General features: G+C 45.2%; 1 protein-coding gene across 3 annotated transcripts in view; it reads right to left on the bottom strand.

Moving 5' to 3' along the window:
- The window catches only part of FRMD4B (FERM domain containing 4B), a 374,957-nt gene extending 348,469 nt beyond the window's left edge, over window positions 1-26,488 (bottom strand). For 2 of the 3 annotated variants that reach the window (XM_081072541.1, XM_081072543.1), the window contains exon 1: window positions 26,071-26,488. The gene's annotated coding sequence lies outside the window, so the exon portion shown is untranslated. The remainder of the gene's footprint in view (window positions 1-26,070) is intronic. The other variant, XM_081072542.1, reaches the window with a different exon arrangement.
- Between the last annotated feature and the right edge of the window lie 1,372 nt (window positions 26,489-27,860).

Here is a 27,860-nt window from a genome sequence, read left to right as displayed (position 1 = left end):
AGATGGCTTTGGATAGTACGGACATATTAATAATATTATTTCTTCTGATCCATGAACATGGGATATCTTTCCAATTTATTTGTGCCTTCTTCAATTTCTTTCATGAAAATCTTATAGTTTTCAATCACATCTTGGTTAAATTTATTCATCTCCTTGGTTAAATTTATTCCGAAGTATTTTGTTGCTTATGATGCTATTGTCAATGGAATTTTTTAAATTTTATTTTTTCAGATATTTTGCTGTTAATGCATAGAAACACAATTCATTTCTGTGTGCTGATTTTGAATCCTGCTACTTTACTGGATTTGTTGATTAATTTTAAGTTTTTCGGTAGTCTTCAAAATTTTCTATATATAAAATCATATCATTTGCAAATAAAGACAATTTTATGTCTTCTTTTCTGATCTGGATACATTTTACTTCTTTTTCTTGCCTGACTGCTCCAGCTAGAACTTCTAGTACTATGTTGAATAAGAGTGGTGAGAGCAGGCAACCTTTTCTTGTTCTTGATCTTAGAGAAAAGTTTTTCAACATTTTACCGTTGAGTATGATGTTAGCTGGGGGCTTGTCATATATGGCCTTTTTTGCACTGAGGCATGTTCCTTCTATACTCAATTTGTTCAGAGTTTTTAGCATGAAAGGATGCTGTATTTTGTCAAATGATTTTTCTGTATCTATTGAGATGATCACATGATTTTTATCTTTCATTTGATTAATGTGGTATATCACATTTATTGATTTGCATATGTTAACCATCCTTGCATGCTTGGGATAATCCTACTTGATCATGGGGTATAATCCTTGTAATGCACTGTTGAATTCAGTTTGCTGATATTTTGATGAAAATTTTTGCATTATATTCTCCAAAGATATTGGCCTATAGTTTTCTTTTCTTGTCTTGTCCTTATTTGGCTTTGGTATCAAGGTAATGCTGGCTTTGTAAAATGAGTTTGAGAGTGTTCTCCCTTCTTGTTTCTTGGAAGAGTTTGAGAAGGATTGGCACTAATTCTTCTTTATATGTTTGTCAGAATTAACCAGGGAAACCATCTGGGCAAGACTCCTCCCAGGTCACTTGGTATATATGGTGCTGTATCCCACAGCTCCCTCAAAAGCACTTTTGTCTGTGGATGAATTCCAAATTGTTGTTGTTGAGTAGAGGATCTGAGTGAGAGATGTCTTATTTAATCATGTGGCTACATCACTGCCTCATGGGTATTTTATACTTTGGGTTAAAATCCAATACTACTTCATTTATTTTGTTGTTCAAATTGTTCTAGCTTTGGCCATTGGGAGTTCTTTCAGTTGGCTCTTGTGTCCCTTTGACATACCCCCATTATTGTGGTCAAGTATCTCAAAATATGAAAAACACAATTCCCTTACAAATATATAGAGAACATGTATCAAAAAAATTTATTTAATTAATGAGGGAAGCAGAGGATGACAAAAATAGTTCAAAGGATAATACAAAAAACTGCTGCATACACACACACACACACACACACATACACACATATATCTTACTCTGGTTCTCTTGCCTTCCTCATGTACATATGTACAGAGGGTGCCAAAAAATATATACACATTTTAAGAAGGGAAAAAAAGTGTATTAAAATTTTAACACTCAATATATGCCAATAACAAAAGATGAATACAAGTCATGTGTATACATTTTTTGGCACCCCCAGTATATACAATGCATATATATATACATATGTATACACTATACATAAATATGCATACATACTCGTATACATACATTTATATTTGAAGTGGAAAAACTAATGTTGAAAACAGCTAAATTAGGTACAAAAAGGTTAATGTCATACAGTGCATTAAACCATAATAGGGGTTAACTTCTCTCATGAAAGAAATCATGTATAGCTTTGTGGTTAGCAGAAAAATGGACCCCTAAAGATGTCCACATTGTGATCCCTGGAATTTGCAGATGTGATTAAGGATCTTGTGATGGAGAGATTATTCTGGATTATCCAAATGGGCCCAATGTAATCACAAGGGGTCCTTATATGACAAAGAGAAAGACAAGAGGTTCAGAGTCAGGAAGAAATTGGAAGATGCTGTCTTTAAAGATGGAGAAAGGGGCCGAGAGCCAAGAAATGTAGGCAGCTTCTAGAAGCTGGAAAATACAAGGGAATGGATTCTTCCCTAGAACCTACAAAAGAAATGTAGCCCTAACATCTTGATGTTAGCCCAGATAAACTCATTTGGAACTCTGACCTCTGGAATTGTAAGATAACAAACTTTTGTTGTGTTAAGGCACTAAATTTGTGGTAATTTGTTAACAGCACCAATAGGAAACTAATATAATCTCTACTAGACAGAGTGCATTTGGATCTTATCAGTTTCCTACCAGTTATCACTTCACTTTAACGATTCTAATCAATAGTCAATCATGAATCAAAATTACCCTCCCCTAAAGACCTAGATGATCCCTTGATGGGCTTGATTGGACAATGATCTAGTATTGTGTTGACAACACATACAGTAATCTTTTCTGTTTTATTTCCAAGCTTTGAATAACCTTTCTTAACATCTATTTGCTCTGCCCCTATTTCTCTCTGAAATGCTGACTTACTTCCATCCCACCCCTCCCTCATAATCTATTCATCAACCAAGTCTATACATCAAACAACATCATTCCTGAAGCTAGAATTTATAAGTATGTGTTTCTTGTTTTTTCTTCAAGCAGAATACAGTAACACAACACACTCCCTTCATTCTATTTTTCCTCTGTGATGATCTGCTCAGTTACTACCCACTGTCAGGTTGATTTGTTCAGCCCAGCAACCTTGTAGAAAGAGTACCAAGTCATACACAGAAATATTTTTAAAATGGACATTATAAAGGCTAGGAAGAGTTGAATAGAGGAGGGAAAGTTTATAATGACAGTGGCATTAGGATAAGAGACATGACCTGAATCTTTCCAAAGGGGAGGAAACTGCCTGGCCATCAAATCTCATCATAAGATAATGTCCTTTTGAAGCCCAATTAGGAGTCCAAAACCATCAAGGGCCCCAAGTAAGGAACTCATGCTCTCCTATACATCTGCAGTGACAATGGGATCTTCCAGAGCCATGGCACAGGGTCAACCTTCCCGTCTCCAGCCTTCTGCTGTCAGATCCATCCTCAGGGCCCCACCTAGCCTTTTCTTCAGAAAACACTTATCAGCTCACACTGTCTTCAAGTCTCCTTTCAATTTCAGGGCAGGACCTCAAGTGCCTCTGTCATCCATCTGGCTTCACTTCAGCTATCCACCTTTAAGAAATAAATGCCACTTGATCTAGTGCAGTGATTTTCATACTTAAGAATTTGTCAACATCTCCAGAAGGCTCGTTAAAATGCAGATTGCTGGGCTCCACCCCAGGAGTTTCTGATTCTGTAGCTTAGGAGTAGGGCTCAAGAATGTGCACTCTAACAAGGTCCCAGGAGATGATGGTGCCGTTGCAGAGGGCATATGCATAGTCTGAGAACCACCACCAGAAACTGAGCCTGGACTAATCCTTACCTGAGCAAGTTTATAAGAATTCAAAGTGGCCCCTTGGGAGAGGAGACTTTCGGGAGATGAAATTGTTCCACGTCTTTATTGGCACATAGTCACACCGGTACACACATTTGTCAAACTCCTCACACTACCCACTCAAAGTCAGTGTGTTTTATTGTGTGTAAATGATGCTTCAATAAAATTGATTTAAAACATTTAAAAAGTAATGGAATCATGTGCTCCTATACATGTGTAGTGACATATCTGGTCAATCATCATCCAGTAAGTATTTACTGAGTCCCGTCTTGGTGACAAGCACCCTGGTACATTCTGAGACTGTAAGGGTGGATAAGCTGGTGATCTTGTCCTAGAATTTCTCCCAGTCTGAAGATGGGTACTGAGAAGTATACTGCCAACTACGATATTATATATAGTAAACAGGAGAACAGGAGAAAAGCAAAGGCCCATAGGACATTGCACTGGACATGACCATTTCTCCCAACCACTATTCTTTTTCTTAAAAAAACCACCTGTCCAAAGTTGTGGCAGAGACAGTGACTTTGGGTGCCATCTACCCTTCCATCCCCTGGGCCACAGCTCACAGGAGCAAGAGTGACCCCTGACCCAAGAGGGATCAATCCAGGTGTTTGGGACCAATCTGAGGCTGAGATAGTTAGCTGTGAGAGCTGTAGGCTTAGGACTGCGGGAGACGTGTAGAAGCCAAGGAGGGCAAGTAAAGTCACAAGCAGGGGAACCAGCAAGCAAGCTTCTGCAGAACTAGGGAGATGCCTGCCTAGGCTCTGGTCCTCTGAGGCCTGGCTGTAGGTATGCTTTGCAAGGAGTGCTGGGAGAGTCTTCTGGAGCAGTGGCTCTCAGATATGCAGAAGAATCATCCAGGCAGTTTGCTTATTCAGACTCCTGGTACACCATGTGTAAGCACTGCACAGGCCACAGGGCTGGGTGCTTCTAACAAGCACCCCAGTGACCCTGAGAGTAGTCTGTGGGTACCAGTCTGAGAAACACTACCCTACATCCATGTGTTTGTTTTTTAACTTAAACCTCTTAAGTGGGATCTGGTTCTTAGAACCAAAAAGCTCTCATTAAAGCAGTACATGTTGCCAAATAGGGGAAGCTAAGGAAAGCCAAAGGCCAAAGTGTAATGTGGGTCTGAATGGATAAGTGAGAATTGGTCAGCTAAATGTGTGTGTGTGTGTGTGTGGCTGGGGAGGGGACAGGAGGAGGGTTGTGCAAAGGACCTAAGTCAAAAGAGTTTAGTATATTTGGCAATGCAAAGGTCTCTCGATACGGGTACTGCTAGGTATGTGGTTTGTGGTATGTGTGTGTGTGTGTGTGTGTGTGTGTGTGTGTGTGTGTGTGTGTGAGAGAGAGAGAGAGACAGAGAGAGAGAGAGAGACAGAGAGAGAGAGAGAGAGACAGACAGAGAGAGAGAGACAGAGAGAGAGACAGAGAGAGAGAGAGAGAAACACTTCCCAACAATCAGGAACGCTCTTTTGAAAAAGTTGCCTTTTGCTGGGTTTTGGGCTGCCATCTTCTATTAATATTTTCCCTAACTAGACAGCTTTTTCTCTCTGGCTAGCTTCTCTGACATTTCTAGAATCAAAACCCAGCATTTTAAAAGAGTATTGAATGCAAAAGCCTATGGGGAAGAGCTTTGGGCTTTGTGCCCTGAGGCACAGAACACCTGCTAGGAGCCCCTCAGTGTGAGGCCTGTGCTCACCTGGAAGCTGAGGGAGATGGCACCCAGGAAGCAACCTGCCCTAGACGGAACAAAAGCCCATGGAAGAATACTCCTCTTTTCCTCCCCAAGGGTAGGAAATTCTAAGGTGCACTTTATATGGCCTCTCGGAGCATCTCCGTGAGACGAGGTCCATGGCCCACCAGTGGTGACCCGCATCCTTCTTGCCTATTTACACACACCCTGCTCCTGTTCCTTGAGATCTCCTCCCAAAATAGAACATGGGCACCAAAGCCCTTGTCTCCAGCTCTGCTGTGGGGGAAGCTCAAGCTAACACAGGTGAACAGCAATAATAACAAAAGGGAAGAATGAAAGTCAGAAAAATATTAGAAACATTTATTTATCCCTCCTGGTCCTACCTGAAAAGTAAATGGGGCTTGTTCAGGCCTGTAGTACTCTCTTTGTTCGCTGTGTTATAGATATTCCCATGAGCATACCCTTAGTTCTGTCTGGAGTAAGTGCATATTTTATTCTGGGGATCAGCATTTCCAATCCTATTTGGATTCAAGGTCGGATTAAGTTTCTCTCAGTGGAGCTTGATGGAAACACTTAAGTGAAGCTGCTGCTGGTTCCGTGGGAAGGACAGCTCCTTCCTATACCTATTATAATTCTCTCCATGAGTGGCACCTTCCCACAGTAGCTGCTCACCCACACCTGGCGTCTCGCTGGGCCCTGTGGCTGAGGGAGGCACTTTGATTTCTGCCTCTGAGGATCCCCAGTGGGTTTTAAGAACTTCCTGACAGCCTATCATCAGTCTCCGGTTGGACTTTTTGGTCTTCAGAAGTCCTGCCCTCTCCCCTCCGTCTGGCTCTCTTTAACTGGTTTGCCCTGAGCATGTTTTTCCTATCTCAAGCCACCATCACCATTTGCCTGAAGCATGGTTACAGCTTCCTCCTAACCTGGGCTTGCAGTCCACAACTCCCGCCTAGTAAACATGCCATGTGACTTTCTTTGAAAATGCGAATCAGGTCATGCCACCTCTCTGTTTCTGATATCCATTGGCTTGCCACCCCCGTTTCCCCGAAAATAAGACCTAGTCAGACAAGCAGCTCTAATGAGTCTTTGGAGCAAAAATATAAGACCCAGTATTATATCGTATCGTATCGTATCATATTATTATAATTATGTCATATTAAAGACCTGGTCTTATGGTAAAATAAGACCGAGTTTTATATTAATTTTTGCTCCAAAAAGACGTGTTAGAGCTGATTGTCCGGCTAGGTCTTATTTTCAGGGAAACATGGTAGAATAAAATAAAAACCGTCAACCACAATCAGTAAGGCCCTCCCTGATTCATCTTGCCTCACCTTTTTCTTCCTGTTCTTTGTGTTCCAGCCATACCTGCACATTCTCTGCTCCTAAAACCTACAAAGCAGGTTCCTAGTTCTGGGCCTTTGCACCAGCCAAGCCCCCTGGCCTGGAATGTTCACATCTGGAAATGTGTGCTTGACTGAAAAGACTGCTCCCAACCCCACATTTACACACAATGTCATGCAAAGGCTAATGGGCAGGGCAGCTACCCCCCTTCTTGTACTCCTGACTGGGTCTTTCTCTGATTCTCTGAAAGACAGGCTTCCTCATAGCTAATCCAAAGTGACACTCCCTTCCCAACTGACACTCCTCCTCCAGGTCCCTCACACAATTAACCACAGACACTCAGTAAATGTTTCCTGAGTGAATAAACCCCCAAGCAAATTGTGAAGTTGCACACGTTTGGGGTACTTAGTGACTTCACTTATTATTCTAAGCCATTGTCGGAATGAGGTTATTTGGCTGCGAGAGGCCTTAGAGTCAAAGGTGTTGTTTTAGAAACCAGTCCTATACTAGTTAGGTTAAGTAATGCTAATGTCTGTAAAAACCAGCTCCCAAATCTCAGCGGGCCAGCACCTTCAAGGTTGCCTTCTCAGGGTGTTATGACCCAATGCAGGTCAGCTATGGGGTGGAGGGGAGAGGAATGGGAATTCATGCAGTTTGGGAACCCCAGGCTCCTTCCTTCCAGTGAGCCTGCCAACCCCACTAGGGGCCTTTGGGACCCACACTGGACCTTCTGCATCCAGAAGACAAAGGAGGAAAGAGAAAGTCGGGAGAGTAGCAGAGGCCAGAAATAGAAACAGCATTAAGACTTCTACCCATGTGTCACCTGCCGGAACTCAGCCTCTCCCCGCTCAACGGCCACCCCAGTACTCCAGGAGAGACTGATCAAAAGTCTTCTAGCTGTGTACTGCCCAGGAGGCAAAAGGAGTGGGTACCCGCCCCTCCCATTAGCCTTCAGATGATATTGTGTGTAAATATGGGGCTCAGGTCGGTCTTTCCACTCAAGTACACATTTCCAGGCTGAAGCACCACTGCCGTCTGCTGCTGTTGGAGAGATACAAATTTGAGATGGAATCAGAAATAAACCCCTTCTCCCATTCTCCTGCACCCCTATCTCCAATCTGCCATTGACAGAGCCTAATCCGGAGCCAGCTAAAAGGAGGTGTGGTCAATGCAGCCTGCAGACTTCTACCCTGGGTTAGAGGACAACAGGATGGGCCTGGAGAGGAGAATCAATAGATGAATAAGCAGCAGAGTGTTGAGTTTATTCATTCAGCAGAGATAACCAAAAGGCTGCAAACCTCAAGTTACCTCAGGTTATTTTTCCAAGGCCTTTTGTAAAGATCCTTCTTCTGAGGGAGCAATCCTCAGGAATCCATCCACATATGCAGAAAGCAAAAACAAACAAACAAAAAACAGGAAGTATTTGGAAAAAACTTTCTGACCACTTGGAAAGGTCATAAAATAACATTAAAAAATTAGAGTACAGTAAGCACCAACATGTTCAGCTCTAAGTAAAATGGGCAGAATATTGGTATGGTGATTATTCTGCTAGGAAGTAGATTTCTAGCATTTGCATGAAGGATGAAGAAATTGACCCCCACCAATCTAGACACAACTTAGAAAGGCTGCCCCGAGAAGACACAACTATGTCAGAACTACATGTCCCATACCAACACTGTTTGTCCTTGTCTCCTGATTCTTCAGTGACCATCCATGGGAAACCTACCATGTGTTTCAGCATGAACCCACAACTGGTGGTGGATCTCCACACTGGAAATGATGAGAACTCAGATATCGCCTTCCATTTCCGGTGTACTTTGGCAATTGTGTAGTGATGAACAACCGTGATTGTGGGGGGTGGAAATTCGAGGTGAAATTCTCTGAAATGCCCTTTGAGAATGGCAAACCATTTAAACTGTGCATCTCGGTGCTACAAAATGAGTATCGGGTAATGGTAAATGACCAATACTGGTACAGCTTTCCCCATAGAGTCGACCCATGATCTGTGAAGATGATGCAGGTGTCGAGAGATATTTCCCTGACCTCAGTGTGTGTCTGTGAGAGAGAAGAATGACCAGACTCCCATTGTCAAAGAGATCCCTCATCTAAGTGACCATGTGATTTCCAGAGCTCACTAACAGAATGGGTTCTCCTCACCCTTCCGCCACGATTGGTCATTAAAACTCCTGAAAACTTAAGAAAAGAAAAGAGAAGAGAAGAGAAGAGAAGAGAAGAGAAGAGAAGAGAAGAGAAGAGAAGAGAAGAGAAGAGAAGAGAAGAGAAGAGAAGAGAAGAAAAGAAAGAAAAGGAAGAAATTGACCCAGCCCCACAGAGGACGAGAGCTTTGTAGTTCTTTAGAGTGGGGCTTTGAGCCTTTAAAGCTATTGAAATGCTTAAGGTACAATAAGGCCAAGGCCCATTAATCCACAGAAAGCCAAAATGGTGGGCAGGGGTGTAGGTAGGAGAGGAGTTTAGGATAGCACTCAGGTATTCAGTGGGGTAGCAATTTCCAGCAGGAAGCAGATCTCCTCCGTCTTCTACTCTGCCATCCTGAGTCCATGGCTTCTGCCTTTAAAGTCACAAAATGGCTGTTGAAGTTCCAGCCATCACATCTGTGTTCTAGGCAGGAGAAGGAGGATGGAAAAGCAAAAGAACAGCCCTCCTACCTGAGTCAGCTCCCAACTGGGACCCCTGCCAGAAGTCCCAGGAAATACTTGTACCTCACTGGGCGGCACTGGGTCACCCAGCCACATTTAATAGTGTGGAAGGGCAGCATAGTGTCTTAGTAAACATGCTATCAGTTCAAATAAAACTGGGGTTCCGTTACTAAGAATGGAGGAAGTTGGTATCAGGTAGGCTACTAGCAGTTGGCACAGACACTAAGGATGTGGCTTTCCAGATTCACCTGGACAAGTGCTACTGATGAAGACATTTAGTTCTCCCCTGACTAGCTGGTTCCCCACCTCCACAGGCCACCCTCACACTCCCTATGCAGGGTGGGTCTTAGTGAGCGATCAGAACACACCACTCCAGGGAGCCTGTCCACTTTATCATCAGGCATATCCTTTGCCCTAAATGGACTACAGGCACACCTTGGAGATGTTGCGGGTTCAGATGCAGGTACTTACTGCAATGAAGTAAGTACCACAGTAACGGGACTCGTAGTCTTTTTGCTGCTGGAGGATCTTGCTTTCAGTGTATAAAAGCCACAACACCCGTGAATCACAATAAAGCGAAAGTGCAATAAAATAAGGCATGTCTGTATATCCTGTACCGGAGATAGGGAAATGTTTGCTACCCACAGTAATCAGAGGGAACATATGGTTTACGCTGACCTGTTAACTTACCATGGGATCATCGAAACCCTCCAGAAATTCGCACAACAAATTCCAGACCTCAGAGCCAGCAGGTACAAGGTTACTGTTAAGAAAACTGCCTGACTTGGTCGTGGTCAACAACTTAGCACTGTGGATGATAATGATATGAACAGCTGTGATATGATAGCCATCTGTCACTGATTGGTGCCTATGTGCCCAGAATTGTGCTGGGCATTTTACCCCTGGAGACCCACTGCAAACTACTAAATATGGTAATGCACGCAACAGTCTCACAAGAGGCTGGGGCTAATTTCTTATTCAACATCATCCAGTTAGTAAGTGGCAGAGCTAGGATTCAACTCAGGTCTTCCTGGCTCCAACTCCCATGATCTTTCTAGTAGCTCACAACTGGCCAAGGCTAAGTCATGTGTTTTACCCTTATAGCAGTTGGAATACAGGTTCTGGGTTTTAACAGAGACCAAGTTTAAGAATGGTTTAGATTAATTCTGTTTCAAGTCCAAGTCCAAGTGGAGGTGGTCTGGCAGCTGACGTGGGCTGACAGGACAGCTCTGCTCCACACGGAGGGAGAGGGACCCAGACACTTCCCTCTTGATGCTCTCCCTGCCAGACCCCGGTGTTGGAAGAGCTCATCCAGAGAATGTGATCACTGGTTGATCTACAAGCTGCACCCAGGCAATCGAGGCTTCCAACCTCCGTCCTTGAAATGTATTCTGCCCTGCTTTCCATTTCAAATGTCTCAGCCTTGAGAGACCAATGTGTTGTTGAGACTATCTGGATTGCCGCTGGACTCAGACCCCTATGTGGGAGGTACCTTGGAGCCACCACTGAGACACCCCAAAGTAAAGGGCTGGGCAGGCCTGGCATGTACCCGATGCTCACGATCCACATGCAGGCTGACCTCACTCAGGTCTTGATATGGGTGCCACGAAAAATTCTAGGTGAAGTAAGGGTTCACAAGACCCAGGCTAAGCCCTCCAAAGTCCTCGCACTGCTCATTCTTAGAAAGTCACAGAAGACCCACCCTAAGGGCGGCCCCACGCCTGCACTGCACACACTGATTCTAGTTCTAAGAAGCACTGTAGTAGGTGTTGCGGGCGCTCCTCCCACACTCCCTTCTCCTGACTGCTTCGGACCCCAGGCCTGCTCCTACTTGCCCCAGCTGCATTTCTCCCCCAGGGACTCTCGGCAGCTGCTAGTGCTACTTCGCCAAGCAGACGATACACAGCAAGCACTAGGAAGTATCACCCCACCTCTCAGAAGTAGCTCTCCATTAGTGAATCCCAGGAGCCGCTGTACAGCAAGCAGCCCAGCTCCCTTGCCCCTCTGATGGGACGGTCACATTGCACTGCACGACACTGTATGTGCGCACCAGGCTGGTGATCGAGTTCCCCCGTGGAATGGACTTCTACCAGCCCACTATGGTGCTGCATCGATAACACACTTTATTCTGGCTGCCTTCCATTCCTTATCTCATTTCCTGACCACTACTGGTGCTTCCTGCACTTCCCAAATAAACTATTTGCAGTCTATCTCAAGATATGCTTTTGGATAAACCCAAATAAGACCACCACTGTGAGAAATCAGGATCCCCATGGGGGTAACAGACTGGCACAGGCTCCAAGTTACCTGACCCACATTTTTTTTTTAATGTAACAAAGGTTTTAATATGTGATATCCTAATTCTCACAATAACCCAAGGTCTTTGTTTGATGCTACCTCCATTTTTTTTTATTTTTCAATTACAGTTGACATTCAATATTATTTTATGTTAGTTGCAGATGCACACCATAGTGATTAGACACACACACACACACACACACACACACACACACACACACACACATATATATATATATATATATATATATATATATATATAATTTATGAAGTGATTCCTCCCGATAAGTCTAGTACTCACCTGGCACCATTCATTATTATTACAATATTATTGACTATATTTCCTATGTTATACTTTACATCCTCGTGACTACTTTGTAACTATCAATTTGTAAGCCTGACCCAGATTTGAATTCTGGCTAGCTTAGTGATGCTGGGAAAATTATTTGACTTTTTGGTACCTCAGTTTCTTCATCTCTAAAATGGAGCCAATTACAGCCACCTTGTAAAACTGTAAAATTTTAAACGGAACAATTCCTCTAATGTCCCTAGCACTGACCCTAGTACACAGCAGGCATTCAACAAAAGTCAGCTTCCTTTCTTTCTCATTTCCATTGTATGAATGAGGAAACTGAGGCTCAAGAAGGTGTCCTGGCCTGTACAAGGTTATAAATTCAGTTAAGTGACAGATCTGGGATTCAAAAACAAATACCTTTCTGGTTCCGAATCTGCTTATAATTTTTCCATTTAGCCTCACATATTTACTCCAGGGTCTAAATTATCCCGTTTGATACACAAAATCATTTTAAACTTCACATTCCCAGGTCTTCCTTTCACACTGTGCTGTGAAGACAACACATCGGGTTTCTGATTCCCACCTTCTGGTGCCATTCACACGTTTTGCTACTATTTATGTCCTCAGTCCTGGGGCCTGGCTCACTCTCTCCCTCACCTGGCTGTGACACACTCTTCTAATTTGGGTGCAAAGATTTTCACAAGTACATCTCTAATTAAAACACAATGTCACTAAAAATTGAACACCAGGAGAAGAAAGATGACAGGTAACCCACGGCAGAGCCAACGTACATGTAAGTGTTTTACCCTTGAATACATGTGAGGTGTCTTCAGTGTTCATCTACGAGAGCACTCCGAGCTTCAAATTGGGGGGCAGCCCTGCCGAGCACTGGCCGCATGGAAACCATGAATGGTCAGCAGTATTGAACGTTTCCAAATGTATTCCCTAAGTAACAGTGTCATGTGACCCCACAGCAGGCCAACTCCCAACAGCAGAAAAGCAGAGGCACAGACAAAAAGGAAAACTGAAGTCAGTCTGTTCAATGTACTCAGAATTTTGTAATTAGAAATCTAGAAAGAAGCTATTTTATTTCAGCATACGTTTAAGTTTGGGGTCATTTTAAAAATAAAATTTTATTTGGAAATATATATATTGGAAGGACATAATATTTTAGGGACTGGACTTTGAAGGGTCCTACATGTAACCTGCATCTAGATAGGGTGACCAACTCATCCCAGTTTACCCAGGACTTCCCAGTTTTAGTACTAAGTCCCTTGTCCAGGGAAATTTCTCAGCCCTGGGCAAACCATGATGGTTGGTCACCCTATTAGAAAACAAATTTGATTTGCAAATAATCTCTTTTAAAATACAAATCTCAGGTAGATGAATGCAACCCACCAATCACATTCTAGGGATTTGGATTAGATTGCTCCTCACATAATACTCCACTAAAATAGTACCACTTGAAGAATCCATAAGGATCTTCTAATGAGGGAATCACAAATTCAGATGACTATGGGGGTAAGGCTTCAATAAGTGAAGAAGGTCATTTGTACAAAAGCTTTCTGTATATTCTTCAGTTACACAAGGAAATATACCCTACTCTTCTATGTGATGGACAAGCATCTCTTTACCCAACAAAACTTGCCCAAGCATGATGAAAAATATGGGCAATTCTCAATTGACCTCAGTGGTAAGGCTAGGGTTTTCTTAGTCTGATTACCTCCAGAAGTCGACCTTGGAAAAGGATTCAAGTATAAGGTATTTACCTGAGAAGTGAAATTGGGGAAATGAAACAAGGAAGGAAATGCCAGCAAAAGAGAGAGTCCTACTAAATCTATTATAACCGTGGGTGATTGGGGTTTGATGCCATGGGGAAACTCTCAGAAATGGTGCAGAACATATACCTTAGTTATCCCACCAGATAGGCAAGGGAGCTAGGATATCCATATGCTAAACCCTTCATCACTAGAGGAAGTTACTTCCCCAACACTGCCCACCCACCACTGCCACAGTCAGAGAAAGCCCTCAGACAAAAAAATACGGGTGCTAGCAGTGGGAAAGCATGGTGGCTGCACTGAAGTAGCAAGGACAAGGCTAAGAGCTGTGCACCAGGAGCATCTGCTACAACCATCAGTGCTGGAGCCCTTGGGCCTCCGTCACTCAAAGCGAGTCAACAGCTGCCATGCACAAATACAGCCAGTGTTGCTACAGCTTCTGACTTTTGAACAGAAACCAGAAATCCAGAATTTTTGTGGCATCTCCTGATTCATAATTGCTGATGATTAGTTCAAATATTTAGAAAACAATCTAGAGGCCAACTGGGCTCTCTGTAGGCAGAATTCAGTCTGTGAGCAACCAGTTTACATCTACTAATCTAGGTGAACCCCTTTATTTTACTGCTGGGGAAAACAAGGCCATGGAGGGAAGTAAGATGCCTAAGGACACACTGCAAGTTAAAGATTATCTGGAGTCTAGAACCCAGTTCCCCATAACTCCCATGCTAGGGCCTTCCCTAACGCACTGTGCTAATAAACCGTAACTTCACCAACAAACCTCGTTTCTCGAACCACACATCCATCCATAACAAGAGCCCATCACTTCACTCAGAGTAAAGCAAGTCTCTGTTCTTCCCATTGATACATAACAATATTTGCTTTCACTAGAAATTGGATTCATTATGATTCTTAATTTCACAAGAAGTTAAAGACAGAAAACCAAGGCACAGGGCGATTAAGATACTTCCTTAAGGGTAGCTCCAAGATGGCAGAGTAGATAAACACTCCTCCTGCTTCCACTGTGAACAAACTAAAATTACAACTAAATTATACAACAATCAACCTGGAGAACCATCTGAAGTTTGGCAGAATATGTTTTATAACTAAGGATAACAAGAAGAAACCACGTCGAGACTCACAGGAGGAGCGGAGACGCAGAACTGGCTAATCCCAAACCTCTGTGTAACGGTTGAGAACTGGGAGGGATAGCTCAGCCGCAGATGTTGTCCCCAGAAGAGCAAGGGACCCAGCCTCACACCAGCCTCCCCAGCTCAAAGTATTGGTGCTGAGAAGTGGAGCCCCCACAACACCTGGTTGTGAAAAACAGTGGGGATTCCGCCCATCCAGGTGGGGCGGGAGGCCACGGAAAACCCAGGCATCCTTTTAAATAAAGTGCCTGTGCAGACTCTCTCACTCACAGGCACTCACCTCCGGTTCCAGTGCAGGGACAGTAACTGGGCGGGTGTCGGAGACATACGGGGGGCAGACTGAGGAGTGTGGCTTCGTGAGGAAGGCTGGAGGACAGCTGGCATTTTCCCAAGTGGGTTCCTGATTCCAAGCAGCCAGCAGGCAGGCACCATCTTTCCTGTGTTGGCCCGCTCCCTACGCATACGCCAAACCTGAATCTGATTGCTCTGGTGAGCTCCGCCCTGCTGACTCACTGGGAATTCCCGCCCATTCTCAGGAATTTTTTTTTGCTTTCCTGTTCCTGAATCCCAAGAAAAGTTGGTTGGAAAATCGGGAAAATCGGGAAAATCAGCTCATTGAACCCAAGTGGTTGGTAGTCTCGGCCATCACTTTGTGGAGAACAGAAAACAGTTTATATCTCAGGATTACGGGAACGGGAAAGTGAAAAAAATTCCTGAGAACGGGCAGGAATTCCGGCCTGGAAATCCTAGTTCTTAGCACCTTGCTTGGGACCTGCTAACTCTTCAGAGGAGTCCTATGATTAGGAGTAAAGGCGACCACAGAAGAAGAAATATCTGTGATCATTTATACAGAAGCACTCAGCCCCACACAGTTCAGTTGTCAACGCGTCACAGAATGAAGGCAAGGAACACAAAGTGATGGTTATTCCGAGGAGCCCAAGTCAAGGAAAGGTATAGCAACACTTACACACTCCATGTAAGAAAGTAGATAAATGTGTGCTATGTTGTTATCAAAGGTAGTTCAAGAGACAAACAATGTGGGTAGGCAGAGGTAAGCTTTAAACACTTGGGAAAATCATGTAAGTGAAACAAGTGACTTATTTCTTGACAATGCTATATAAATCAGACTGTCTAAGGAGTGGGGAAAAACGTTTGCACTGTGTGCTCTGAAAGAAGACAAAGTTACATTTCCACTCTATTATTATAGTGAAAGATCTGTTGAATAGCATGAAAACTTCCTTAGAAACTGTCAATTTTTAAATACCCTTTATCATTTTCACAGCTTTTCTGAGATCTAAAAAGGAGCAATGAGTTTCCAGTATGCTTTTCCAAATTCAGTGCCAGAAAGTACGAGAACTACTCATAATGTTAACGGCTTAAAGCAGCTGAATCATGCCAAAATGATTTTACTCTTAATTTTTTGAACCAAACTTTTGACCTCTAGCAAATTGGACACGCAATTCTTTTAGGCAGTGAAAATGCAGCTAGATTGAGAACGTAAAGGTATATAAAATAGCACACTTTTTTTTCTCTTAAAGATACAAATTGTGTTTAATACAGTGGAGCAAATTACCATGACGTGACATGTCCTCGATTTAAGTCTCATTGCCCCATTGGGATGGGACTCTCTGGTCCCAGTCTAGGGCCACATGGTTTTCATTACTTAATCAGGATCCTGCATTTCAACTTGCACATTTAAAGAGACGCAGTTCATTTGTGATGGCCTCAAACATCCTTACCTTTCCCGACTTTTCAAGAAGCCACACTATCCTGATGTCTTCAGATTTGTCTAAACATTCAAAGGCTACTTGATATGACAAGTTACACCAAATATTATTTCTACTGCACAGCAAATCATTTTACTGAAATGTTTCTCGAACACACTACTGATAAGGAAGCACTTTTAAATGCATCTATTTATCTGAGTCTTTTTCTTTTTAAAGCTAAAATGAGAATAGTGCAACAGGTACGGATGTGGGGACAGAGCCAGAAGTGCAGTTTCCAGGCTCTCAGCCTCAAGGGGAAAGGTGCTGGCTCAGGTAGTAAATGGCCATCAACTCTGATTGGATGGCCATCAGCTGTGGCTAGTTGGCCGTCAGCTGTAACCAGTGAGCCATTGGCCACTAATATAACTGCCGTGGCTACGCTAGCAGCAAATGGGGGCTAGCAAGGAGATGGTGGCTGAGCTAGCAAGCAGTGGTGTAGAGGCGTGGTGTGGTGGAGTGTGAATTACGGATTGCAGAGAGGCGGATTGCACTAGCAAGTGAGGTTGTTTGCCAGAGAGAAGGGACGGCCAGGTGGTGGATCCTGTGGCTCCTGCTTCCTGTGTCTCCAACCCAGCCGCCAGCGAGACTATAGTGGTGTGACTCCCCTATCTATGTCTCCATGGGTGTTCCTTTTTGGCCTCACCATGTCCTGCGTTCTTATGTGGGGAGCGGGAGCTGAGACCCCGCAGGCCGCCCCGCACAACACATGGCACAGAGAGCAGGGTGTGGTGTCCACCGAAACTCTCAGAAACGTAATGGAGGAGTTTATACATATGAAAGCTCAGTCTCAGGAAGACCAGGAGGAGCCGCTGCCAGAGAGGTGGACCCCTGTGGAGGGGTGGGAAGACGGAGAAAGCAAAGGTCTTTGTAGCCCCATGGGCTGGGAAGTGCTTGCTGAGGCCCTCACCCCCAGGGTGGGGAAGACTTGGAACCCTCGCCCTGCGGAGAGGACACACATTGTGAGACTAACACACAGCCCTGGCGAATGACTGTGGACTATGGGGAATTGCCTTCCATCCCTAATTTAATGGACCGCTTGACTGTCTGGGAACATACCACCATGTAGTGGAACTGGTGGATGTTTGCTTTTGTGTCTTGACTGGCCACCATCGAGAATATGTAAGCACCTTGACTGTGAGCCGCTGTTGTTCCAGCACGGTACCCTGAGAGGCCCAGAGAGAGTGGCAATGCCCTGAGAGCCCTGGCTGAGCCCAGGAAGTCTGGCTGCACCCAGAGAGAGAGTGGTAATTCCCTGAGAGGCCCTGGCTGTGCCTGGGGAGATTGGTGGTACCCTAAGAAGCCCAGGAAGTATGGCTGTGCCCAGAGAGAGAGTGGCAGTGCTCTGAGAGCCGTGGCTGAGCCCAGGAAGTCTGGCTGTGCCCACTGAGAGTGGCAGTGCCCTGAGAAACCCTGATTGTGTCTGGGGAGACTGGTGGTACCATAAGAAGCCCAGGAAGTCTGGCTGTGCCCAGAAAGACTGGTGGTGCCCTGAGAAACCCTGGCTGTGGCCAGAGAGCCTGGCTGTGTCTAGGATATTGCATTCACCTCCAGGTTCCTCGCACAGAGCCCCTCACGAAAGACGCTTGTCACGTAGGTTGTGAGGCGAGACCCTGTAGGGGTGGAGTGTGGGGACAGAGCCAGGAGTGCCGTTTCCAGGCTCTCGACCTCAAGTGGAAAGGTGCTGGCTCAGGTAGTAAATGGCCATCAACTGTGGCTAGTTGGCTGTCAGCTGTAACCAGTGGAGCCATTGGCCACTAACATAACTGCTGTGGCTACGCTAGCAGAAAATGGGGGCTAGCAAGAGCGGATTGCAGTTAGCAGGGTGGATTGCTGTTAGCAAGTGAGGTTGGTTGGCAGAGAGAAGAGGACGGCAGGTTGCGGACCGTGTGGCTCCTGCTTCCTGTGTCTCCAACCCAGCCGCCAGCGAGAATATAGTGATATGACTCCCCTACCTATGGCTCCGTGGGTGTTCCTTTGTGGCCTCACCGTGTCCTGCGTTCTTATGTGGGGAGCGGGAGCTGAGACCCCGCGTGTCGTCCCACATGCCACCCCGCATGACACTGTCTCTCTAGGCTCTCTCTCGGTGATTTCCAAAGGAAAGTGCCTCCTCACTGCAACAAAACATTCAATGCTTATTAGGGGGGTGTGGGAGGCACAGTTTTGAACTTATTTCTTATGTAAGGTCACAATGCCAAAAACTGCCGTCTGTTAGTAGGTTTATTTGGCAAGGCAGAAAAGAGTATCATCAACTTTGGATGTGTGCTCAGGATCTGTTTTTAGGGGCAAGATCCTCATCTGAAACAAAATGGGCCATGAGAATCTCCTGGGAGGGGTGCTTTCTGGAGAGAAAGCTAAACTTCTCAGGCTGCGCCTGGCAGGGATTGCATCAAAGAGCACAGACAGAGTTCTGACTTTGAATTCCAGGCCTGTCACTTACCAGCTGTGTGATTTTGAACACGTCACACAGCCTCTCCAAGCCTCCGTTGCCACCTCAGTGAAGTGCGGGTTATTATGGGTCATTGTGGAGACAGAAATGACCCAGTGCATGGAAAGCACTTGGCAAGTGACTAGTACTTACAGGGACTCAATGGGGACTACCTATTATCTTCAGGCATGGGGCTTGTTCTCTGAAGAGGGACGTTATTCTCACCAAAGGTCCAGACTCATTCTGTGTTGATCAAATTGTTGCTGAAGTCTCCACTTTGCACGTGTGGGTTCTGGGAGTCTTCCCTGTCACTTGTACCCGCCCTCCTGCTTGGCAAGCCAGTCTTGGAGCTCTCCACTCCCTCCTACAAACCTGTGCAGCCAAAGTGAATTCGCACCCTCCCGTAGGCCTGCTGCAGCAGCTCTGGGGCAGACGACGGCTGCCCCTGTCACTGGTGTCACACTTTGTCTGCAAGGAGGACTTTACCTACCACGTCCACTCACATCTGCTCAACTAGATGAAGCTTCTGGCAGACAGGGGATTACCTTACAGTCCTTTGTATCCTCATCAGCACTGGGCAAATGTCCAAGAATTTTCTGGACATTTGCTCTTTGATCCTTTACTAGGTAAAGTGTGGTCCAGAGACCGGCATCACCTGAGAGCTTCTTAAAAATGCAGGATCTCAGGCTCCACTCCAGACCTGCTGAATCAGAATCTGATCCCCAGTGATTCAAGTGTACAAAGTTGGAGAAACACAGCCCTGGTCTGGAATTTCCCAGACTTCAGTCATCCACCTCTTCCCTTCACAGGTTTAGCCATTTTCCAATACCACTCTCACTGTGTTTTAACCAAAAATGTATATTTTAAATGACACGATGTCTTGCTTAGCCTCATCCTAAGCAATAACATCCAGTCAGTTAGTAGTTTTTTGGCAAGGCAGAAAGGAATACATTATTTAAAAATATTTGAATTTCTAAGTGAAAACATTTTTTTCTCGTACATGTTAAACTAAATACATTATCATTACTAAAATGACTCCATCTATCATCTAAAATTAACTTCCATACCACAGGAGTTCACTAGCCCACTTCAGTAAACACAGCTCTAGACTTTTTGTAGCTGGCTTAGAAGACATCTCTCCAACTCCCGATCGTGCTCCCGCCCAGCCTTGTGGCCCTGTCGGGTGGACATCTTTGTCCCCAAAGCACAGATGGTCATGGGAAGCAGTGAAAGGCAGAACGCCTGGGTTCTAGCCCTGCACCATCCCTTCATAATTTGCTAAGTCATATCCCCAATTTGGGGCTCATTTTTGTGGGTTCGCTGATCTCAAGGCTCTCTACCAAGTCATTTATGACATCATAAATGATAGCGGAGGCTCTGGAGTCAGAATGCCCAGCGGGGGGGGGGGTGTTAAATTAAATCTCCATTGCCTGCTAATTTCACTAAGTCCCAGTTTTCCTCATCTGTAAATTGGGAATAATAATAACAATAAGTGGACATAACACGCATATCATAGAATTTATAAGAACAAAGAGTATGATAACCAAAAAATCCTTAAAGTAATATCTGGCACATAGTCAGTGTTCAATAAATATTATAGCTGCTAATATTTTTCCCTAGCCTCCACAAAGTGCAAATAATAATACCTGACATTTATGTGGTGTTTGCTATGTAGCAGGCACTGTGTGAAACACTTTACATTCGTCATTTTATCCTCACAGTGACCCAAGTAGTAGGAACTCCTATTCCTGCCCCCATTTTATAGATGAGAAAACTGAGGCACAAAAAAGGTGAGCCACTTGCTCTGAGTTACACATTTGTTAAGTGGTGCAGTTGGAGTGGCGAGCAGTTTGTGTGACTCAAGAGACAGTGTTCACAACCACCAATGATCCCGCCATTCTGTAAAATACTAGTCAGCACACAGACTTTGCCTACTCAACAAATACTATGTGATTGTGGCATAGTAATTCCCGGCACAGGTGAGCAGCTGGTGAACAACTCTCGTTACCGTTAGCTCTACTATTATTTATTGAGCCTTTTAATCTGAACACAATGCTACCAGTCACCAAGAATTTCACCCTTTAGTTATAGTAAGGACGTCTTTATTTTTTTTAATGCTTTTAAAACTTTTAAGTATAGCATACATCAAAAGGTGAACAAAATATAAATATATAGCTCCATAATTATCTCCAAGTGAACGGCCATGTATCTATCCATCACTCTGTTGCCCCAGACACTCCTAAATACTTTTCCGCTCTTCAAATGTGATTACTGTTCTGGGGTTTCCCAACGTCCACACTATATAAACTTCGGGATGGGTGATTCTTTGCTGTGGGTGCTTTCCTGTGCATTGCAGATGTTTAGCAGCCTCTCTGGCCTCTACCCACTAGATTCCAGCAGCACCATAAGTGGTGACCACTAAACACCTCTCTAGATGTTGACAAGTGTCCCCTAGGGACCCAAATCAGCCTAGTTGAGAACCACTGCACTATCCTAGCCTTTGTGGCAATCACTTTCTTGCTTTTCTTTGTACTTTTATCACATAAGCATGCATCCTTAAATATTACCATTCAATCTTGTCTGATGAAAGGAATTCTATATAATTTAGTAAAAAAAAAAACCCTAATCATGGCTCCTAAAACAGCCTTATATAGATAGGTGGCCATATAGTTTATCGTTCAAACTGGAGGCACAGACCTCACCCAGGGCTGACCTGGGCAAGCCAGTATGCTGACCCCACTTCTAGGGCGTCTGTGCTGTGAGCAAATATTATCCTCACAGGTGCACACAATTAGGGCCCCCATCCCACCTGATAATTGTACGTGAAGGGGCAGAGGACAACTAAAAGCAGCACAGCGCCAAGGGCAAAGTAACAGAGACCTAAATATGTCTCAGGCTGAAGAGCTGCTGAGCAGATAACTCTGGTCTTGGGCCTTAAGGAGGGTATTCTTCAAATAATTTGCTCCAAGATACCACTTAACTACCTTCATCATATTAGCACAACACATTGATTAAAATAAATACCTTCCAAGATTTGCACATAAAAGGACCACGATCATCCCTTGTAAGAGGTTTAGGGTCTGTAGTGGGTTTTAATCAATATCTGTCCTTTTTCCCTTGGTGTCATCGGAAAGTATAGCAACGACTGTCAATCTGACCTACAGTTTGATCTCCTAAGTCCTGATATTGACCATGTTAAAAGTGACAATAAAGGCTTTCCTTACATACATGAGAAATCATATCGATCACCTATTTGCTGAATGATTCCACTTATTCTCCATTATTTGGAGCATCAAAGAGAACAGAAATCAGACTACACTGAGGAAGACCCTTGTCCAATGTGGTGCACATTTATCCAACTTCCTCAGCATCCAAGCCCTTCTCCAGAAGTTCAGCCCTCTGCTGTGCACAACCCACGTGCTCTGGGTGGGACTCCGCCATGGGCAAAGCCAAGCCAACTGGGCCAATCCGAACTGCCTTTGAGACTTTCTGTTCAAAAACTGGGGAAGGGGAGGTTATTCTCTTTTGTTGGACTTGAACCTGAATTGTGTAAACCACCAACTGCTACAGTCATCTTGCCACCCAACAAAGAACCCCACACATACCGTGTTTCCCCAAAAATAAGAACGGGTTTTATATTAATTTTTGCTCCAAAAGACGCATTAGGGCTTATGTTCAGAGGATGTCATCCTGAAAAATCATGCTAAGGTTTATTTTCCAGTTTGGTCTTATTTTCATGAAAACACAGTAGAGGAAGGAAGAGAACTGAAGATGAAATGAAAGAAATCAGATTCTGAGGTCATTGTTCATCCCTGGATCAAGATGTTCTTAAAGTCAGTCCTACCTATGTACCTTTGTGCTTGACCTATATATAAGAAATATACATATGAAATATATATACATATCCTAATTCCATTTAAATCAGATGTTTATCATTTATAAACATATGCCATGTGGCAGTGGCTTTCAAACTTTTTGACACCAACTCACAGTAAATTACATTTTATACTGTAACCCAAATGTGCGTACAGCCCTAGATATAGATACAACTGACTCAAGGTTTCATGAAACTACAGAACACTTGCTAACATATAATGATGCTGGTATTATGTTTTCTGTCCATTTATTTTTTAATGCTTTTTTTTTAATAGTGGTTGCAGCCCACTGAATTGATTTCATGACCTTCATTTTGAAAAATACTGCTCTGTGAGATTAGGTTAAAAACTGTTTTCACCAGGAAGAATAAGATGAGAAATGACATGATAATTTCAGTCAATCTGGTTATTGAGGAAAATAGGAGGTCTGATCCCTAAATCAAGTATCTAGCAACAGAAAATTGCTATTTTACCATTTCTCTCTGACTGCCCAGGACACATGTTTACCAGAAGACGACAAAAATATCATAATGACCTAGAAATAAATGAATTACAAAAAAAAAAAAAAAAGACAAGTGCCTTCTAAAACAAAATAAAAAACCATGGCTAAAAAGAGAGAGATAAGAGATATATATGTAAGGAAAAAGTCTTGCTGATGAGCTGAGTTACATGATTTATTTATCCATAGGCTAAAGACAGTAATTTCAGTGAACCTCAGCACTTGCTGAGTATGTAAAAATAGTGCGTTCCTGATAAGATCAGATCTCTGGGGTAGATGTAGACAGGAAAAGAGGGAAGGGGAGGGAGAGAGGGAGGGCAGGCAGGAGAGAGATCACTGGCAGTATAAGCTGCCCTTATGTGTGCAATGTGTGTTAGATAACTATGAAGAGTTCTTGAAATTCTAGACAATTACTGCAGGCTGGATAAGATAGGGTATTTTTAACTGTTTTCCGTGTACCTTATTTGTATTGTCAGTTAGCCAAAACTTCCCTTTTATCTGCTCAAAAGTACTGCAGAGTCTTGATTAAATCTGTGAATGAAATGGTGAACCAAGGTTCTCAGGCTTGCTGGAAACAGAGGCCAGTGAGAGCGAACAATGCTGAGAAAACTTTGGCTGCTTTTGCACTCCTGAGTGGCTGTGAAGTTAACTCCTCGCACACTTCTCTACAATGTTAGGCTGAAGCCAATTTGTCTGCCTGTTGGAGAAGCCCGTTAACTTTTCTGCCACTAAGATGGAAATTTATTAATTTCAAAACAGAGTGAAGTTTAAGACCATCACTAGCAGGCTTAGGAGAAGTGACTTCTGAGAATTTTCCAAGTGATAATGAAAATCAAACCTCACTACAATGGTATGTTAGGTAGATTTCTTCATTTCCATCATCATATTCTTCAAATACATTCCACATGCATTATGCAAAATTAAGCAAATAAAGTGTTTGATTAATATTTACAGATGTCATAAAGACGTGATAAAACTCTTCTGTTCAAGAAGTCCTTGGAATTGCCTGAGTTTCTCTGGTTCTCTTTTAAGAAAGTAAGCACTGTTCAAAAGGTGTGTGTGTGTGTGTGTGTACGTGTGCACACGTACACACACACACACACTTTACTTTTTATTGCAAAATTTTCAGATATACAAAAGACAGAATCATATAATCATCAAAATATTCATCACCTAGTTTATGACGTTAAATGTAGAGACCAAAATATGTACTAACGGTTTACCTCAGGCCACTCTTTTAAACACCATCCTATTTAATCTTATGAAAAACATACTAGTTATTGTTGTTGTAATTATTATTTTCTTCATCCTCATTAATGCCACCACCGCACATCTCTTTTAGAGGCACTGTCATGGTTAAGATCCTGGGATCTGGAATCAGACCTCAGGCAAAGCCTGGATTACCTGTGTGACGTAGCAAGTTACTTAACCTCACTCTAGGGCTCTGTTTACCACCCCTTTGACTATTTATGATGTCAGAAAAATGTCTACTAGGATGCCTGACACACAGGAAGCTCTCTAAACCACCGTGCAGTCTGTATGGCAGATGAACGTGCAGCCTGATAAGGTCAAGTGAGAAGACGCTACTTCTGTTTCCCTCCAGACATTTGATTAGAAGTCTGACAGCTCCATACTCTGTAGGACAGGAAACAGCATGTGAGGCATTGCGCTAAAATCGTGTACACGGTCTCTGAATGGGCGGTAAGTTTCGAGGGCAAACACTAGCTAACCTTGGAGGATCAACCAGCTTTCCGGAAAGACTTCTGCTGTCAGCACTCCCGGGTCTTTATTCCCGAAGAGGCCACCTTCCAGACTCAGCCGTCCGCGTACCAGCAAACACACCAAGTCGGTTCGCAAAGTTCAGGGGAGTTGGCTTTGGTATGTTTACAAGTCCTTGCAGATCGCAGGAATGTTCAGGATAATTATTACCCCACCCAGGAGCGCCCAACCCTCTCACATCTGGGAGGAGGCGGCCACACAAAGGAGAGCGAGAGAGAGACCTCCTCCCGCGGCCACTTTCCCAGATCCCGGGAAGACTTAATACAAGCGCTCACCCCTTTGGAGAACAGGACCAGTCACTGCTTAGTATAACATCGTACAGAGCACAGCGCATTGAATGCAAAGCAAGAGTTTATCCTCTAGTGCAAACAGAATGGCATTTCTCAAAATATCACCTTTGTGTTTCCCTCCTCAGATGAAAGTGAAATACTCCAGAAAAGAGACAGAGAGTGATCCTCACGCACACAGCCCGCCCAACGTGGCAGCGGCCAGGGTCAGACACACCTATCTAAAAAGGGCAGCCAAACCAAACCCTTAGTATCCTCGCCAACGCATGGGATTTCCTTCCACCCTATTCGCTGCGTTTTAAGAGTATCTCTGGGCAATCGGATCTGGGATTCATCAGCATTGCTCCCCACTTCCCACGCACACGCGGCCCCCAAAGTACATGGTCCCTGGCGGCGCGTTTGCAAACCCCACCGGCGCCAGCGCCTGGAGACCGCCAAACTTCCTGCCTGCACACCGGCAAGGCGACCAAAGCGCCGCACCAGGCACCCCCGGGACTCCGGAGAAGGCGCAGGCAGCCTCCGAGCCGCGGGGTGGGGCCTCCTGCCCGCAGGAGCGCCGCGGCCGCACCTCCACTGGGGGTCTCCAAACGTGCGCGCTGCGCCCGGGGCGCGCCCGGAACGCCCGCGGTGGCCCGTCTCACGGTCGCGCCCCGCAGCGGACTCCGGGCCCCCGCGCCCGTCCCCGACCTACCTGCGCTCTCGCCTCCCCCTCAAACGCCTGGGGGCCGCCGACCGCTACTTTATTGTCTGCGCTGCTCACCGCGCCGGGACGTGCGGATCCAGCTCCGCGCCAGCCCGGCCACGCCGCTCAGCGCAGCGCCCTCCCCCGCGCTTGCCTTCCTCTTCCTCCTCCTCTCTGCCCGAGCTCCTGCTCCGCACGTGAGCCGCGCAGCCCGACTCCCGGACTCGCTGGGCGGCCAGCGCCCGCTGCATCCCCCGACCCGGGGCTGGACGTCGCTCCGCCGCCGCACTTCCTCGCTTTGCTCCACGCTTACAGCGGTGCCCCGGCCGCCTGCCTCGCGTCCCTCCGTCTTCCTGTCCTACCACCCTCCTCGCGCTGTCAGCCCCGGCTCCGGTCTCCTTTCTCCCCGGCTGCCCCCGCCCGCCGCCTCTCCGGGGCTGGGGCGGCCGCTGCCAATGAGACTCGGCTGATGCGCTGTTCCGGCCCAGTCATTGTATCCGGAGGGGAGAAAGAGGAGGTGGAGCGGGAGGCAGGGAGGGGGCGCCCTCGGGCTCCGCCGCGCGGCTGCCGGCTGGGCTCGCCTTCCCAGACAGAGAAAGGGCGCTGGTGCCAAGGGGCGCGGGGCGGCTGGCGCTGCCAAGAGGAGGGGGCAGGGAGGGGAGTCAAAGCCCGTGCTTCTCCATCTCTCCCTCCCACTCAGAAAAGCGCAGGGAGGGACTTGATTCTGCCTCCCAGGCTTCAAGCATCCCAGGACCCGACTGCCCTTAGAATAAAGGGAATGAGGCGCCCGCGGCTGAGGGAAGCGCTGAACCTAGCCGGGGGTGGGAGTGGGTCTGGTTAATGGCTGGATGTGAGATTCCGGCAAACGCTCTGCTCGGGCAAAAAAGAAAGAAATAGCGAGAAAGAGGAAGGACGGGTGTGGGGTGGGGGAAGGTAATAAGAGAGAACGAAAGAAAAGAGTAAATGGGGAGGAAGGGGGGAGGGGGGAGAGAGAGAGACAGAGAGAGAGAGAGAGACAGAGAGAGAGAGAGAGAGAGAGAGAGAGAGAGAGAGAGAGAGAGAGAGAGAGAGAGAGAGAGAGAGAGAGTCAACCCCATGCCACAGTCATTTATCCTCCAGAACAGTTCTGTGATTCGGGAGTGTTTTATTCTGCTTTCCTTACCCGTGAAGGAACCAGAGAGGTTAACTCCAAATGGCTAGTAAGTGACAGGACAAAGATTCCAACTTGGTCTGGTCCTGAATGTGACCGAGCTGGTGAGAGAAGACAGAGACAGAAGAGGGAGGACTTTTCACGAAGGATCTCCTATTGAGATTTTTGTATTATCTCCAAATGAGTGGGCAAGTAGAGCACCAGAGTACACTGACAGGGCTGAGAAAATACTTGCAAACATCCTTAAATGTGTGTCCCATTACCAGGCCAACTTCTCCACGCACCATGAATTAATTTTCAAAACTAAATCTATTTTTTAAAATAACTACCCTGACTACACAGTTACATAGCTCTGTATTTTGGTGAAAGTTTAGTTGATTCATCCAATAACAATATCTGAGAGACAGTTTCTGAACACTGTTTTGGTATTTCTCCTCCTCTTCCCCTCCCCCTACTTTTTCTCCTCTGTTTCCTTCTCCTTTTTCTCCTCCTTCTCCTCCTCCTCCTTCTGACAGACCACCAGCCTACAAAAAAGGATGGGATGTGGGGAGGGAGTGCTCTCTTGATTTCCCAGGCCCTGGCATAGCTGCTACTGACATAAGTGGAAAGCAAGATCTGAAAAAGTAAAGGCTTGAGGTGGTGTGATGTA

This window comes from Rhinolophus hipposideros (genome assembly GCF_964194185.1).
Source record: "Rhinolophus hipposideros genome assembly, chromosome: 14".
Lineage (NCBI taxonomy): Eukaryota > Metazoa > Chordata > Mammalia > Chiroptera > Rhinolophidae > Rhinolophus > Rhinolophus hipposideros.
The sequence above is the reverse complement of the archived record's forward strand: the minus strand, read 5'-3'. Positions and strand labels throughout refer to the sequence as shown.